This window comes from Bos mutus, chromosome 23, assembly GCF_027580195.1.
Source record: "Bos mutus isolate GX-2022 chromosome 23, NWIPB_WYAK_1.1, whole genome shotgun sequence".
Lineage (NCBI taxonomy): Eukaryota > Metazoa > Chordata > Mammalia > Artiodactyla > Bovidae > Bos > Bos mutus.
In genome coordinates this window covers 13,363,567-13,382,096 of record NC_091639.1, presented here as the reverse complement: position 1 = coordinate 13,382,096, position 18,530 = coordinate 13,363,567, and the positions used below count along the sequence as shown (strand labels likewise).

Below are 18,530 nucleotides of genomic sequence, written 5' to 3'. Positions count from 1 at the left end.
GGTTGCCATACTAATTCTAAAAGGAAATAAACTATCACTGGTCCCTATCACAGTCCCTACTCTGGCTCTCCATTAGCCATAGGGCTGGTAAACTATCACCATTAATCAAACTCACGCCTCCTGCCATTCGTTCTTTATTTTATTCTTTGTTTTTGTTTTTCTGCTTCTTGATTATGCTTTTAATCTACTTTCATTATAGCAAAATGCGCACAACAAATGTTCACCATTTAAGCCCCAGTACAGTTCAGTGGCGTTAAGCACAATCGCACTGTTGTGCAGTCAGCACCACCAGTTCAGTTCAGTCGCTCAGTCGCGTCCGACTCTTTGCGACCCCATGAATCGCAGCACGCCAGGCCTCCCTGTCCATCACCAACTCCCAGAGTCCACTCAGACTCACATCCATCGAGTCAGTGATGCACCATCAGCCATCTCCAAAATGTTCCCATCATCCCAAACTGAAATTCTGAACCTGTTAAATAATGACTCCCCATTTCCCCCTTCCCCGGACTCAGATAACCGTGATTCTATCTCTATTAATTCGACTACTCAAGGTACTTATCATATAAGTGGAATCATACAATGTTTGTCCTTTTGTGTCTGGCTCACTTTGATAATGTTCTCAACGTTCACTCATACCGTAAAGTGTGTCAGAATTTTATATCTTTTTAAGACTGAATATGTTACATTTTATGTATATGCCATATTTTGCCTATGTGTTCATTTACTCATGAAAGATTTGCTGCCTCTACTTTCAACAATTGTGAGTAACGCTGCCCTGAACATGGATGTACAAGTATGTGTTCGAGTCCCTGCTTTTGATTATTTTGAGTATGCATCCAGGATGAATTCTCTAACTCATGTGGTGATTCTATGTTTAATTGTTTGAGAAACCTACTGACTGTTGTAAATAAAGTTTTATTGGAACACAGCCATGCTCATTTGTCTATGTGTTGCCTATGGTTACTTTCCAGCTACAATGGCAGAGTAGAGTGGTTATAACAGAGAGCACATGGCCCACAAAATCTGAAAGTTTTCTTGCCCTTTACAGAAAAAGTTTGCCAATACCTGCATTATATCTCCAGGCACTTATAAAGATACAGATGTCTGGGCATTCTCAGACACTTTGAATAAGAATCTCCAAGGGAAGGAACTATCAATACAAGGCTATATTCATATATTCTTTCATAATGCTTCAGACACAGCTAATCTCTGAGTCAGCATTTGGGGACCCCTGAAATTGTTAAATAAAAGGATCCAATTGCCCTAAATTTTAACAACTATAGAATTCAGTGAACCTCAGCAATTAATAAACTCACTAATGTACAACTAATCCTTGAAAGCATGTATACTGAGGATTCAGCTCAGGCTAAGCTTGATTTAAAACTTGTGTCTGAAAGATGAACATTCTGAGAATTGAAGTGAGCCTGATTTGGAACTGATGTAACACATACAAGACGAGGTATTTTAACAGTCTCCCTCTTATTGATCCATGTAATCAGTGAGCAGAATTTCTTCATCTCAGTAGTCTGTCATATCTCTTTTAACTCCGCATATCTGAACCTCTGACCTATCGACGGCTTCTCTACTTTTCAATCCTGTTTTCTTTGCTGTGTGTTTTTCTGAGTCTGCTCATTGATTTCACTCCTTTCTAGGGAATCTCAGGTCTCTTAGTCCATCTTAACATTGGTGTGTGTTCATTTTTGAGATCACAGAAGTGAAGCCCTACCTATTCTTCTTTCTCCTTTCTGATGTTTTTTTTTCAATTCTTGCATGAGTTCATAGAAAATATCACACCACTATGGACTTGTGAGCCAAATCACAAGTCAACCCAGAGTCACAGTAATAGCACATACCATATCCCACTGAAGCAAATACAATTTTAGAATAATCTCTTTGGATTATAGAAGTAAACATTCTAGCACAATCAAAGTGAAAGTGAAAGTCTCTCAGTCATGTCCAATTCTTTGCAACTCCATAGACTATACAGTCCATGGAATTCTCCAGGCCAGAATACTAAAGTGGATAGCTGTTCTCTATCCAGGGAATCTTCCCAATCCAGGGATTGAACCCAGGTCTCCCTCATTGCAGGTGGATTTTTTACCAGCTGAGCCATCAGGGAAGCCCAAGAATACTGGAGTAGGTAGACTATCCTTTCTCCAGTGGATCTTCCCAACCCAGGAATCAAACCAGGGTGTCCTGCGTTAGAGGCAGATTTTTTACCAACTGAGCTATCAGGGAAGCCCAACACAATCAGAGTCACTCTTATTTCAGGCAATATTCATTACGAATTAATAGTATAAACTACGATATTAGATTTTCTTAAAGTGTCATTAAATAAATGCACTGGAGCTATAATTGACTAGGGCTAAATCTTAGCAGCAGCATATAACCAAAACCAGTTAACAGTTAAACGAAAAATGTACTTTAATATACATTTAGTCAAGTTAACAAATATTTAACATGGCCCCTATTAGGCACTAAAAAGACAGAAACGAACAAAGCATAGTTCAAAGATCCTCAGCCTTATTGAGAACAATTAGAATGTCAAGATTATTGACAACATACTAACAGAGCTGGAGTTCATCCACCATACATGTGGTCATCCTTCATAATAATGTACATGCTTGAGTAGATCTATGAACTTCCCTGACCATGATTTTTTTTTTTATCCTCCTACAGGAAAGCTCTTACATGTTCCAGAAATCAAGCCATCTTTCTTGATTTGCAAATGGTGCTGTACTCTGTTACCTAATGCAGCCAGCTGCACTCACTCTGCACTGATTTACATGAGGTCAATGGCACCCCACTCCAGTACTCTTGCCTGGAAAATCCCATGGATGGAGAAACCTGATGGGCTGCAGTCCATGGGGTCGCTAAGAGTCAGACACAACTGAGCAACTTCACTTTCACTTTTCACTTTCATGCATTGGAGAAGGAAATGGCAACTTACTCCAGTGTTCTTGCCTGGAGAATCCCAGGGACGGGGAAGCCTGGTGGGTTGCCGTCTCTGGGGTCACAGAGAGTTGGACACAACGGAACCGACTTAGCAGCAGCAGCAGCAATCCTCATCCATCAGACTGCACTACACAGCTGTTGTTCTTGTTCAGTCGCTAAGTCGTGTCTGACTCTTTATGACCCCATGAACTGCAGCACATCAGGCTTCCCTGTCCTTGACTATTTCCTGGGGTTTGCTCAAACTCAGGTCCATTGAGTCAATGATGCCATCCAACTATCTTATCCTCTGTCGCCCCTTCTCCTCCTGCCCTCAATCTTTCCCAGTATCAGGGTCTTTTCCAATGAGTTGGCTCTTTGCATCAGGTGGCCAAAGTATTGGAGTTTCAGCTTCAGCATCAGTCCTTCCAATGAATATTCAGGGTTGATTTCCTTCAGAATTAACTGGTTTGATCTCCTTGCAGTCCAAGGGACTCTCAAGAGTCTTCTCCAGCACCACAATTGGAAGGCATCAATTCTTCACCACTCAGCCTTCTTTATCTCACTTCTGTCCATGACTCCTGGAAAAACTACAGCTTTGATTATATGGACTTTTGTCAACAAAGTGATATCTCTGCATTTTAATACGCTGTCTAGGTTTGTCATAGCTTTTCTTCCAAGAAGCAAGCATCTTTAATTCCGTGGCTGCAGTCACCAACTGCAGTGATTTTGGAGCCCAAGAATATAAAATTTGTCAGTGTTTCCACTTCTTCCCCACCTATTTGCCATGTATGGATTTTCAAAGGCAGCAAATATTTTATAGCTAAATGTGCATGATACAGTTATAAATGGTTTAAGTATTTTATAGAAAAGAAGCAAACTCAGTGTTTAACCATTTTTTCATGACTGAGGTTCATTTTCCTGAACTTTAGAACTAGTTCTAAAGCCCTCAAATGCTTCTCCAGTACTAAAGACTAGTTCCAATGGCCCCGATTTTTGCACTTTTAAAAATGTCTTCATTCATTCAATGTTAGCTGCTATCTGTCTTTCTTTTCAGATATAGTGATATACTGGAAAATCCATGGGCTTTGGGGTCTACAGACCTGGTTCCAAACTGAGCTAATCACTAATTAGCAGTATAATCCTGAGCAACTTTATCAAATTCTCTGAGCCTCAGTTTCCCCACCCACAAAATGTAAATATTAAAAACTTCATTAAAAACTTTGACAGCTTTTTTTAAGATTTAAAAATTAGAATTTAAGGTGTAAAATGCAGAACTAGCATAAGCACATCCTCCAAAAAAAAGCAACTATTACAAGTCTTTTTACTAGCCTTGCTCAAAACACCGCATTAGTCTCCCCTCTAATCTTTCTATTCATATCCTGCTCCTTTCTGCATGTGACCCGATTTCAAACCATTATCAACACTGCTTGCTACAGGTGTGGCTTTTCTGCAGTATAATTTGGCTTCATGTTCTCTCCTGCTGAAAGTCATTCAATGGCTCACTAACACTATCCCAAATGTATCTCCACTTGCAATTCCCTGAGAGGAGCTCTATTATTAATAATTTCCTACTGTCACCATTAAAAATTACCAATTACCAAAAACCACAAGTTTATTATTGCACAGTTATGGAATCAGAAGCCTAAAGTCAAGGTGTGCATTTCTTTCTGGTGACTTGGGAAAATTCTGTTATCTTGCCTTTTGGAGCTTCTCAAGTCCACCTACATTCCTTGGCTCCTGGTCCCTTCCTCCAGCTTTAAAGCCTGCAGGACAGCATTTTTATCTCTCTCTCTCTGACTCTGACTTCCCTTCTGTCTCCCTCTTCCACTTTAAAGAATCCTTGTGATCACACTGCATATATCTGTATAATCCAAGAAAAATCTCCTTATCTTAAAGTCAGCTGACTAGTAAACTTAACTTGCTGGCAGTTTTAATTTTCCCCTGCCACACAACACAACATGTCCACAGGATCCAGGGAATAAGATGTGGACATGTTTGGGAGTGGGGGAAGGACATTATTCCGCCTATGACAAGGACCAAGCTTTGCTTTGACCCTAAGCCTTCACACCTGCTGTTCCATCAAACTATAATGCTCCTCCCCTGCTTTTCCATCTGAGTCAATCTCCTTTCATTTGAGACGCAAACCAAGTGTCAAATATCATCTCATTCCGTAAGCTCTCGTACACCCTAACTCACTCCAGTAATCTTGCCTGGGAAATCCCATGGACAGAGGAGCCTGGAGGGCTACAGTCCAAGGGGTTGCAAAAGAGTTAGATACAACTTATTTACTCAACAACAAATTATTTAATTAATGCATATCCATTATTTTTTAGACATAATGCTATTGCACATTTAATAGACTACAGTATAGTCTATAGCATAACTTTTATATGCACTGGAAGACCAACAAGTTCATGACTCACTTTATCATGATACTCACTTTACTGTGGTGATCTGGAAGCAAACATCCCTTTTTCTGAGGTATGCCTGTATTCAAAGACACACTATTTGAAAAGAAAAAGCACTCTGTGATTTTGAGCCACTCCTTTTTTTGATAAATTCTGTACCTTCCCCTGAAGGAAAAGAAAGCAAAGTTTTATGGGTCCTTATTAAGTGGCTTTGTGCTGTGAAGTAGAAATCATCTCAGCCTCTGAGGAGCTAATTCTCTCTGTTGTTGCATGACTGGCTCATTAAACTTTAGTGCTTGGGCCCTCGCTTCCTATCTCTGGGCTCAGCCCAGGAGAATATTGGGACTTACCAAAAAGAAAGGCAAGTTCCCACCTGTGGAAACTCTCTGAGGCTGTACAGGGACAATATCTACTTCATGAGGCCTCCAGAGCCCAGACTTTTGCCAAATTATCTAATTTTTTTTTTTTTAACCAATCTGTCTGTTGCCAAACTAAAAGCATCAATAATGATTTCTGAGAGGGGAAAAAAAAGTTAAATAAAACTCAAAATGGTTGAATGCACTACATCTTGCTGAAAGGAAGCTGTCATCTGCAATCAGTATAACACTCATCAATGAACATTTCATAATGTCTGCTTTCCCTCCCAACTCCCAAATGTTAGTGTAACAGATGACACACACAGGGAAGAAAACTGCTTTTAAAGTTCATGCCTGCTTAACATTTAAAGACTTAGAGCAGGTTTGAGAGCATAGTATTTAAGGTGTGGTTTATAATATTTGCTAAGATACTATTACTGCCTTCTTGCTTCTTATACTAAAAAGAGCATAACTTGAAAGTATTTTTAAAATATAGAATACAGATTGATTTTTTCCAATTATAAATATATAGCAAATTGCATGAGATAGAATACCTACTTTATTTAAATTATTTACATGTATATAAATTACCTATTCCTGGGTAATAAATTTCTGCAAACTTAGAGGCTTAATATATATTTATTATGTCTTTTTTTCTGTGGATTATGAGTCCAGGCACAACTTAACTGTGTCCTCTGCTCTGGGCCCCTAAGGTAGGACCACATTAGGAATACAGGATGATACAGAGATCCTGGGAGAGAATGATGAGTCAGCATGGGGAATCAAGGTGTCAGAGTCATGGTCTCATCTGGAAGCTAGACTGGGGAAGAACCCGTTTCCAAGCTAACTCAGGTGGTTGGCAGAATTCATTTCTTTACAACAGGACCAAGGGCTTTGGATTACTCCAGGGTTTTATCTTCGCATTTTACATATCTTCTCATCTCTTCTCTAGCACATTGCCTTTGGCTTATAATGCATCACTCTAATCTCTGCTTCTGTCTTCACGTTGCTCTTCCTGTGTGTCTGTGTCCCAATTTCCCTCTACTTGTAAGGACACCAGTCACTGGACCACGGCCTATCCTAATCCAGTAGGATCTCATCTAAACTTGCTAACATCCACACAGACCTTATTTCTAAATAAGGTCACATTCACAAATCCTGGGGATTAGGACTTCAACATATCTTTGGGGGGCAACACAATTCAACCCATAACAGGGAGAAACTACTCACTGTATACTCCTGGGCCCTAAAGTCAGAGTAAAGTGAGTCAGAGTTGGGGTGAAAGGTTAAGGTAAGACCACATTAGGGATGTAGGGTGATGCAGAGATCCCGGGAGAGAATGAGGAGTCAGCACAGGGAATCGTCAGTGTTGCTGAGGCAAGAGTTTTTAATTTTAGATAAAACTGGGTTGGTTCTCTGCCTCTTCAGAAGAGGATAGGGAACTAGAAGTTAACAGAAAAAGGAGAGAGAGGCAGAGGAAGGCAGTTATATTAAGGTGACAAAAGTTAAAGTTTAGACTGACTTAAAGAAAATAGAGGCAAAGCTTCATGAGCATTAAATATAAAAATTCCAAAGCAATTATGTCTATAATGCTATGCCAAACAATTCACATAGAAGATCAAAACTGTATCGCTTAGTAACAATGTGAATGTAGTTTTAATGAGTCACTGAATAAATATGATCTCATGAATTACTCTCATTTTTGAGCATACTATTTGCTAGGAAATCAGTCACAAGATAATTGTACACAAACAGAAGGGGCCAAGGAAAAACCCCAGGCACTGACGATCTAAAATTGTGGAAACTACAAATGAGTAAAACTTTGTTCTTGGGATTACTTATGCTTGAAATGACGGCTTTATTCAGTCTTCAGTCTCCCTTCATTTCCCTTTGATGTCCCCACAAATCAGTGACAGCTACAGCATTTCTGCTGAGGCAGCACTTTCCCCCGAAGTGATTTCATATTGTCTGAGAGAATATTTGGAACACTCCTTGATATGCAAAAAAGGACCTTATTTTCAAGTGCCTCAAGCAAAGACAATGATTGCATAAATCATGTGACACAGAATAGAAATAACTACTCCATAGGGTTAAAGTTTGAAAATCAGTGCCAGAAAATGTTGCCACTGATCTTTGGAACAAAGATTTAACCATATATTTATTTTAATCCTTGATGTTGTATTTTCTACACTAAGTAAAGCAGTATGGAAAGAAAACCATCATCAATAGCAGGATACAATGAAAGGTTAAGAGGGAAATGGACACTTGCTGCCTTCATGATGAAAATGAGTAGAGGTTTGTTAAATGAATTTGGAATGTGTGGTTGTTCTATTCCATTACATTCTTTATTATCTTTCTTCCTCTTTCCTACTGACCAAAGTTTCAGTGTTACACAGTCTTTACTACTGGTTCTGTGATGTGATGAATCTGAGGGGTACAAAGAAGACTGAGGCACAGAGCCCCACTGGATGGAAGGGCATGTGAAAATGATGTGTGCCTACCTCTCTACAGTCAGTAGATATACAAGTTGCTATGTTCCAGAATCATGACCCCCAAGTTTACCAGTTGTTGTTCAGTCACTAAATTGTATTCAACACTTTTGAGACCCCATGGACTAAAGTCCACCAGGCTCCTCTGTCCATGGAATTTCCCAGGAAAGAATAACTGGAGTGGGTTGCCATTTCCTTATTCAGGGGATCTTCCCTGACCCAGGGATCAAACCCAAGTATCCTGCTTTGGCAAGAGGATTTTTACCACTGAGCCACCAGGGAAGCCCAAGTTTACCAGCAGAGGTTGGTAAAGTTTTTTTTACCACTTTCTATTCTACAGAAACATGACAGGAAGGCAATGTGTCCTGAGAAAATAAAGTCCTCTGATAGAAAGGAAATGTTCATGGTCAGTATATGAGAGGAGGTTCCCATTATGAAATGACCTCCCTACTTTAAAGAATCCTAGGAATCATGGGAAATAATTGTTGAGATGAGATTTGTGCTTCAAGAACCAGGGAGCATCTGTGAAAATAGGCTGAAAAACTCTATTAGGAAGGCTTTAAGATTTACATCCAATGTTTTCAAAAGATTCCTTCTTCTAGACTGATCTCAACATTCTTTGTTCACCTTGAAAGAGTAGCACCCTCAACCCACTGCTCGTCCAAGCCTAAGCACTTACAGTCTATTTTCTGTCTCTGTCCCTGAGCTGAAGTAGCCATTGACCTTCGGAACGACAGATTCAATCGTCCTGTCTTAGTCCTCCTCCTACTCAGCCACTTTGCTATATTTGATTCTGTTGGTCTTGTCCTTCTTAAAACTCTCTCCTACTTACCCCTCACTGAATTGCATCACCTTCGTGGTCCATGTGTCTCTGATCACTGCTCTCTATCCTTCAATTTCTTGTCTTTTCCCAAGTGAAAATATTTACCCTTAAAGTCTTCATTTTGCTTTTCTCTCACTCTATTTATTCTTCCTGAGCAATGTCACATATTCTATGACTTCAATTATTATCACTTTGTGTTTGGTCTTCTACAGTGTCTCCCTAGGCTCAAGTTCTCCAAGTAGCTCTAACCTGAATTTCCATCTGACTGCTCTACATCTTTAATGTCCCAGAAGCACCTCAAAACACTAGTATAAGACTGAGTTTACCTTAACACCGCATATTCTGCAACTCCTTTGGATTTCCCTCTTTTTCTCTCCCCAACATCCAACCAACTGGGCCTAGAGATTGCTCCAGTACAGTCCCTTGTTATCATCCCACCAACATTTTCCTAGTTTAATCACTAATCATCACTTACATAGGGAGTTGCTCGATCCCCTAGTGACTCCCCAGCCTCCAAAATGTCCCTGCTCTTATCTTTCCCTTACACTGTTTACAGCCCCTTGGATTCATAGTTCAGTTGCTAAGTTGTATCCAACTCCTTACAGCCCCATGGACTACAGCACGCCAGGCTTCCCTATCCTTCACTATCTCCTGCTGCTGCTGCTGCTGCTAAGTCACTTCCATCATGTCCGACTCTGTGTGACCTCATAGACAGCAGCCCACCAGGCTCCCCCATCCCTGGGATTCTCCAGGCAAGAACACTGGAGTGGGTTGCCATTTCCTTCTCCAATGCATGAAAGTAAAAATGAAAGTGAAGTCGCTCAGTCGTGTCTGACTCTTAGCAACCCCATGGACTGCAGCCTATGAGGCTCTCCGTCCATGGGATTTTCCAGGCAAGTGGGAGCCCACCAGGCTCCCCCATCCCTGGGATTCTCCAGGCAAGAACACTGGAGTGGGATGCCATTGCCTTCTCCGGTCACTATCTCCTGAAGTTCACTCAAATTCATGTCCACTGAGTAGGTGATACTATCTAACCATCTCATTGTCTCCCATCCTCCTTATGCCTTCAGTCTTTCCTAGCATCAGGGTCTTTTCCAGTGAGTCAGCTCTTCGCATCAGGCGGCCAAAATATTGGAGCTTCAGCTTCAACAACAGTCTTTCCAATGAATATTCAAGGTTGATTTCCTTTAGGATTAACTGGTTTGGTCTCCTTGCTGTCCAAGGGACTCTTCAACAGTCTCCTCCAGCACCACAATTTGAAAGCATCAATTCCTTGGTGTTCAGCCTTCTTTATGGTCAACTCTCACATCTGTATATAGCAACCCCTAACTGCTCACAGGAGAAGGCAATGGCAACCCACTCCAGTACTCTTGCCTGGAAAATCCCATGGACCGAGGAGCCTGGTAGGCTGCAGTCCATGGGGTTGAGAAGAGTCGGACACGACTGAGCAACTTCACTTTCAGTTTTCACTTTCATGCATTGGAGAAGGAAATGGCAACCCACTCCAGTGTTCTTGCCTGGAGAATCCCAGGGACGGGGGAGCCTGGTGGGCTGCCGTCTATGGGGTCATACAGAGTCGGACACGACTAAAGCGACTTAGCAGTAGCAACTGCTCACAAATTTTCAATGCCCTTCCTCACCTCCAAGAGAAATAAAGATGCCTCACCCAAGAACAAGCCACATGATGTTATCCCAAGCTACCTTTCTAAGTTTCTTTTTCACGATTGCCACACAAGACCCTACATTACAGATCCTCCCCCAGCTCCTACAACTTCATCTCTTAGCCCTTCTTCCTTTGCCCAAATTTCTGTGTCTTCTCTATCAGAGCTTATGCCTTCCTCCAAGGTCAATATCAAAGGTAATTTTCTTCATGAGGGCCATCTTCACCCCACTCCCACTTAGATATGAATATTTCTCTTTGAATCACCATTATACTCTGAACCATGTCCTTTCTTATGGTAGAGTGTATTAGCTATTCCTTTTTTAATAGTACATGTTCCATTTTTTTTCCTTCAGTTGATTAGATTCAAGCCATCAGGAGGATAAAGGTCCTGTCTTATTCATCTTTGCATCTCCAGAATCGAGGCCAGTTAAAATTTAAGAAAATCAAAACTGCTTTTCTCTCACAGAAATGAAAGTTAAAGTAAACAAAGGCTAGAGGCTTTTGTGGATGCTTTCAAATGGCATTTGGATTCAAAATCAGTTTCTTTTCTATATACAGAAATATAATCATTCCTCTGTCTTGTAAGACAAACTATTATCCCACTGATCACAAAACAGAAACTAGTCACCACTTTGAAAAACCTTGAAATGGAATGAAATGAGGTAGAAAGCAATGGGGTAGCTTTTTTGCAGACATACCATAATACATAAATTGCTATATTACTACAAAATCATGGTAACACATTTTCGTAATCAACTAAAAAAAAATATTACTTGGGCTGCTAGAAAACAATATACAATATGTACTCTACTTGTAAGATTTTCAAACCCCTAAAAATAATACTCATTAGAGGACAGCAATTTTTCTATTACATTAGAAGTTCAGGCTCACATCAATAAATACATTTGTGTTGTTTTATCTGGATACTTGAATAGTTCCAAGCAAAAGCATCCATTATACTGGTACCTTATTCTTCCCCCTCCTAAAATTTAGCTGTCAGTAAGATGCCTCAGACCTTCCATCAGGACCTTCCATAATACAGTATTTTTTTTCCTTTTTTTGGCCACACTGTGAGGCATGTGGGATCTTAATTCCCTGATCAGGGAGCAAACCAGTGCCCACTGCAGTGGAAACATGGAGTCCTAACCGCCTACTGTCAGGGAAGTCCCAATACAGTCTTAAAATGGACAAATTTTTGCAACAACGTGAATAATCTTTGCAGACAACAGGGACCAGCAAGCCTGGAGAGATGAGTGAACCTGTTCCTCTGGACCTAATTGCCTGGCTGCAATCTCATTTTCCATCACACTTTAACTTTTCTTTACTTATATCACATAAATTAACTCAGCAGCCATGCAGAATAATTTTGCTTCATTTAGACCTAAATTAATGAGCGTGATCACAAAGCCATGTGTACAATTTCAATGAAGATACACTATAATTATTCTATTGTATGGGTTAGCATTTCAGCCGTGTATTAATGCATTTTGAATGCGTAATATATGATGCTTTTGTGGTCTTCTGCCATAACACTCTACTGAAAAATGTCCTGCAGTTAGGAAATACTAAACTAAATTATTAAACACAAAAGAAGGGAGAAGAAAGGGGAAAATTTTTGAAAGACTAAAGAAATGACAAAGGGAGAAGTGCACTCCCAGGAATTCATTTCCTCATATAAATTTTATTTCCAGATCGCTTCATTAAGTAATGCATTAAGTTGTGAAACAATAGATCATATTTTTTTCTCAGCATTTAAGTGAGGGGTTTTGCAGAGAGGGAACTCTGGGCATTTGAGCATATGTAAGAAATGGAGAAGAGAAATCACAAAAGAACATAGGCATTTGTGTTTCTGCAGTCAGTCATGAGTTATGCCAGTAAGTATCAGCTTGAGACCATGAATTATTTCTGCCCAGGCCATACAGTTCATGCAGCCCTGCTCAGGGAACACTACACCCTTAGGGCAGGCAATTATATGTTTTTAGGATTAATCCCAAACAAGACAATGTTTCAGAAATAGACACACTCTCTTTTTGAAGAGCTTTTAGTCATAAAAAGTCATTTTTTTCTTCCCGACCCCTTAATGCCTTCTAAGCCCCCTTCCTTTCCCCTCCTCTATAAAAGGTATAAAACAGTGCTTCCACCTGCTAACACTCACAGACCAATAACTTTAATTTTTGGCACTTATTTACAGGCTGAATAGACCCATCCACACCTGCTTTCCCCTTAATTAGCTGGCTATCTAAAGGCTGCAGATTGGAGGCTGCCAGCTTCCTGAACGAAGAGGAAGATCATTTAGTTGCTTATGTAACAGAAATGGGGGTGGGGAAAGGAGGAAAAAGGATCTTTCTTTTAGAGAAACCAGAGAGAGAAACATTAGTACAAAAGGAAGAATCACTCATGAAGAATAAGGGAGCAATATGTACATATTATTACATTATATATATATATATATAACATATATTATGATATATATGTTTATGTTTTAAGTGACTCAAAGCCTGAAAAATAAACAACAGCCCTACCTGGCAGTGATACAGTCATTTCTACTTAAGAACACCTGAAATCTTCCATGATATCGAATATTTTTCCCAATGTGTTACTTAAGATGGCGCTCCACATGTCCTCCAAGAGGGGAAGTGACTCCTAATAGAAGAAAAAGAACTGAGTTGGGGCCAGACGTTCCCAAGGCTCTGACGTCACTCTGCCACTGACCCACCTCTAGAATTTGGAGGAATCGCATCACTAGGGTGTCTCAGTGTCCTCATCTGTAACGTGTGGGAGCAAATAAGATGGACACCAAATCCTCCTTTGACCTGAATATCCTGCTATCATTTCAACCCTTCCCTTCATCAAGAACTACCTCTGAAGCAACACAAAGAGGCAGAGAAAAAAATAAAGAAAGAAAATAAAGAAAAGAAGAGTGCATTGTAAAACTTTGTCGCTTTTTACCTAACCGGAATGTGTAAAAAGTTTCAAACCAAAACAGGTGAATTTTAAGGCTGAGGGGAAGTTTTCATGATGATCTACTGCAACCTTCTCTCATCGCAGATACAAAACCCAAGGGTTACAATGATCTCTCTCCCAGCATCACAGAGGGCCGTCAAGACTAGAGATCAAGTTCAACTGCCTCGCTGCACGAATACCTGGTCATCTGGTAGTGAAAAAACAATCTAACTGTACACACTTGTGGTTAAACTTGCACCAAAATACAGTTACACTCGTTAGAAAAGAAGAGCACGCTGCTAGCTAAAATGTAGGTGCAGGTTTATCTTTCCCTCAGAGTTTATAGTCTCTTTATATATGCAACGGGTGCTCAATATAAATTTGGTATAAATAAAAATGTACTCTCCAAAGGCCCTTCAAGATGGGTGCTAAACCAGCATATTTGTACGCTCCAGATATGCTGGAAGCATGCTGCTGGACCCTAGCCTTTCTCTGCTTAAATCACATAGATAGGTTCCACTGCCTTCAGGATAATTATCAAACTCCCCACTGTGACCTGAAGGCCTTCGTGACCTGACCACTGCCTCACTTCTGCAGCTGTATTTCTACCTGTTGCTCACCCCCCAGCCACTTGTGTTTCTCAACCATATCAATCTAGTTGCAGTTTTACAAGCACAGGCTTCTCTCTCTTGTTTCTCCACGTCCCCTCTCATTTTTCACCTGCACTCATTTCCACTTGAACATCCCTCAGGTTCTGTATTTTACATCACTTCTTCCAAAAAGCCTTATATTTGACCTTTCTACAGCCAAGTTGTGCTTCCTAGGTGGCTCTAGCAGTAAAGAACACCCCTGCCAATGCAGGAAACATAAGACAGCCGGGTTCAATTCCTGGGTTGGGAAGATCCCCCAGAGGAGGGCATGGCAACCCACCCCAGTATTCTTGTCTGGAGAATCCCATGGACAGAGAAGCCTGGCGGGCTACAGTTCATGGGGTTGCAAAGAGTCAAACACGACTGAAGCAACTTAGCACACACTCATGCACAGCCAAGTTAGTTGATGCTGGTGCTTACATCCACCTGATAATTACTTCACTATATTGTACTTGCATTTCATTCATCTCTCTCTCCCACTACCCAGGAAACTTGCTAAGAAAAGGAATTTTCTTCTTCTCCATCAAATGCCCCATAGTACTGTGATAGATGCTCGAAAAATATGTCAATTAAATTAATATCAAAATAGCTGAAATTATTACTATATTTCCATGAATTCCTGCACTCATGGATATTTTAAAGGACTGAACATGTGTCCTTACAATTCACATAACAAAGGGTCTTTTTCTTTAAAAGTCTTTTCTTTATACTCACAGACCCATTAACTTTCCCAGGATCCTTCGAGCATCTTCAAATATATGAGATTTGCTAACTGAGGTATGAATGCCTGGCTGTTGGCTAGGATCACCACTGAAAATTTACTATTGCACTCCAGTCTTGTATAATAATCAATTCTAGTGTTCCCCGCAAGTCTATTGAAGAGAGTGCTTAGAAGCTAAATCCTGGCGCCCGACTACTTGATAAGTTTGTGCTCTGCCACTTAACGTAACCTCAAGCAAGTTGTTTCACCTCTCACTATGCTTCAATTTCCTCATCTGTAAAGTGAGATAATATTATTACCTATTTCATAGAGCCATTGAAGTTAAATTATATGTAAATTACATAAGTAAAAATTTTACAACAGTAGGAATTGCTCAATGCTTGCTTAACATTTTTGTGATGATAATGACCACCATAATCAGTATCCCTAAGCATTTTATATGTATTATCTCATTTAATCTTCACAACAACTTAATAAAGGCAATATCATCTCCATTACAAATTAATACATGAAAACTTGTAATGTCATTATGTGATTGTAATATCATTGTGAACTTCTGGATGTTGTGAGAGTTGTATCTATAAATGTCAAGATTCTACTATATATTCTTTCCCTACATCACGTCTTTATCCTCTAAAGATAATTGCACCTCAAACATCCTCATTCTATTAAAGTTAATATGATTAAAATTAAGACAATTCTCTCAGTTACCCACAAGCACAAAGCTTTGGAATGATGTTCAGTGTGTCTCTCTGCCCAACAGGCAACCAATTCTCTTCTTTAATATCTCTTGTATCCCACTCACCTTTCTGTTCCTACTTCTGCCCTCTTCACTCAGGTCCTCATCATCTGAAAACCAGATGGCTGCACATTTAATAACTTTTGTTCTTAGTTTTAAAAGCTCATCAGTTTTGTAGAGTCCACTTTCACATATAAATTTTTTCAATTAAACCAATAAAAGTCAACCACAAACTTCTCCCAATTTCTGTATTTCTTTTGAAAACCTAAACAAAAAAAGTAAAATAAACCAGAAAAAAAAAAAAAACCATTCCAAAGGTTCCTACATCAACCACATCACACAGAAGGAGTTTCTGAAATAACCCAATTTGTCTGATGGGGAACATAAATCCCACATCAATTTGACTTCACACTTTACTAGTGACTTATTTGTGCTTGGTTTTTTCAGGATACTTTACCAAGAAGAGGTGCTTACTTAGTGAAACAAATTAACTTCTCTTCTACCATTTGGTTTCCACTGTACTGATAGCTTTTTTAAGGCAAATTATGCTCTGAGATACCAACAAATCTTTTTTCTCTGCAGCTCTTATAAATAAACAGATGAAAAGAAAGATCTACCTCTGGTCTCTTATAGGGTTTGTCAGTCTTTAACTGGCTAAGACTCACCTCCAGTTAGATTTATCTGATTCTTGTGACTTCTGGGTCATGAAAAAATAAGAAAGAAAACAGTTCCAATGCTCATAAGCTGGAGAGAATTCTGGCGAGCAATACAAGGACTACTCTCTCTGAGCTCACAACTCCTGGGAAGCCACAGAGTTTAAATTATTACCATAGCCTGACTGTATGTCCAATATAATAGACCAAATCCTAGTTTATCTTCTTGAAAATCACCTCAGAGCTAGAGATGTATTTGTATACTGTCCCTGTATGAAACAGTGCATCATATACAAAAAAAAATTGTACCCAATGTCTGCAGAAACTCAGTCTACAAACAGTACCTGTTTACTTTGTTAATTGCAAAATATAGTGCACATTTTTAAAGATGAGCATCTCACTGAGGAGGCTTCCCAGGTGGCTCAGTGGTAAAGGATTCACCCCCTAATGCAGGAGACACAGGTTCAATCCCTGGATCAGGAAGATCCCCTGGAGTAAGAAATGGCAACCTACTCCAGTATTCTTGCTGGGAAACCCCATGGACAGAGGAGCCTTGTGGGCTACATTCCATGGGGTCTCAAAGAGTCAGACACGACTTAGTGATTAAACAACAATCTCACTGAGGGGCTTTCCTGTGCCCCCTTGCCCCCATGGCTGCATTTAGAGAATTATAATACCTTTGTTTAATAATGACACCTTGAATCCACATAACTTCTCTCCACTCTAGACTCAGAATACTTTTCTACAAATACAATTTTATTTATTCTCAAAATATATCTATGATCCAAGAGTAAATTGTGAAAATTCTGAAACCATGGAGTCAATCAGAACTATTTTCCCCAGATTTGAGCTTTAGGGTAAATGAGAGAGAAGGGATAGAAATTTGAGAGGAAAGAGGAACTTCTCTGGTGGGCCAGTGGTTGAGACTCCATGCTTCCACTGCAGGGGGCATGGGTTTGATCTCTGGTCAAGGAACTATGATCCCACTTGCTGTGTGGTGCAGTCAAAAAAGAAATTTGAGAGGAAATAAAAATGTAAATATCTTTGTATTTAAGGAGTTCCTTTAAAATACATAAAGATCATTTATTTGAAGATATATGTTTCCTATAAAATTATTCCATTTGATATAATGATAAATTTAAAGAAAGTAGAATCACATATAAAATCATTATTGAAATTATTTAGCCTTTCTAAGCCAATATTTAAGAAGTTGAGAAATTCCTCCTAACATAGAAAACTAATTGCCTAATAGTAAAGAAAGAGAAAGAAGAAAAAATGAAACAAAATGCTTGGTTTTCTGGACTTAGTGTTAACTACTTTAAAATGTTTTCATTGAATTTGTTGAGAAAAAAAAAAAGACAGGGAGAATCTTCCAGAATACTCCTTTTTGCCATGGATGTTCTTTAAAATCATCTCTTACTCTGAACTGTTACCCTCAATGGTCTGAGTCTTCTAGTGTTCTCTTGCTTACATCTCCACAGTCTTTTGAAAACTATCCGATGATTTTAAGACTACTGTGTTTCAAAGTGTCCCAATATGTGATATTTCTAAATGCAGACAAATTACTTTCATGTTGCAAGGTCAGGTCAGTCGCTCAGTCATGTCCGACTCTTTGAGACCCCATGGGCTGCAACACGCCAGGCTTCCCTGTCCATCACCAGCTCCCAGAGCTTGCTCAAACTCATGTCCATTGAGTCAATGATGAGATCCAACCATCTCATCCTCTGTCGTCCCCTTCTCCTCCCGTCTTCAATCTTTCCCAGCATCAAGGTCTTTTCCAATGATTCAGTTCTTTGCATCAGGTGGCCAAAGTACTGGCCAAGACTATACTTTCAGGGATCATTTCTGTAGTTCATATTGCAAAAGATGAAATAAAAACCAGATGCAAACAAGCAGAGGATTCAAGACTGGGTCATGCAGAAGGCTTGTTGCAGAAAGCCATGGATGATGTCACTTGACGAAAGGCCTGGGTGTGTGCTTTATTCTGCAGTAAGACAATGAAATCTTATGTTTCAAATCTAGTCAAATATGGTAGCAGCTTATTACCCCCACCTCTGCTTTTGAAAAGGATACTACTATAGATTGTTCCAGATCTCTTCTGTTAGCCCTAAATCCATCCTGTACTTTTCTCCACTGTGCACAGATCAGTAC

The 18,530-nt window shown here is 39.7% G+C and overlaps 1 pseudogene; it reads left to right on the top strand.

The window, feature by feature from the left end:
* Positions 1–18,199: 18,199 nt before the first annotated feature.
* On the top strand, positions 18,200–18,309 carry LOC138985127 (small nucleolar RNA U3; annotated as a pseudogene).
* The last annotated feature ends 221 nt before the right edge of the window (positions 18,310–18,530 follow it).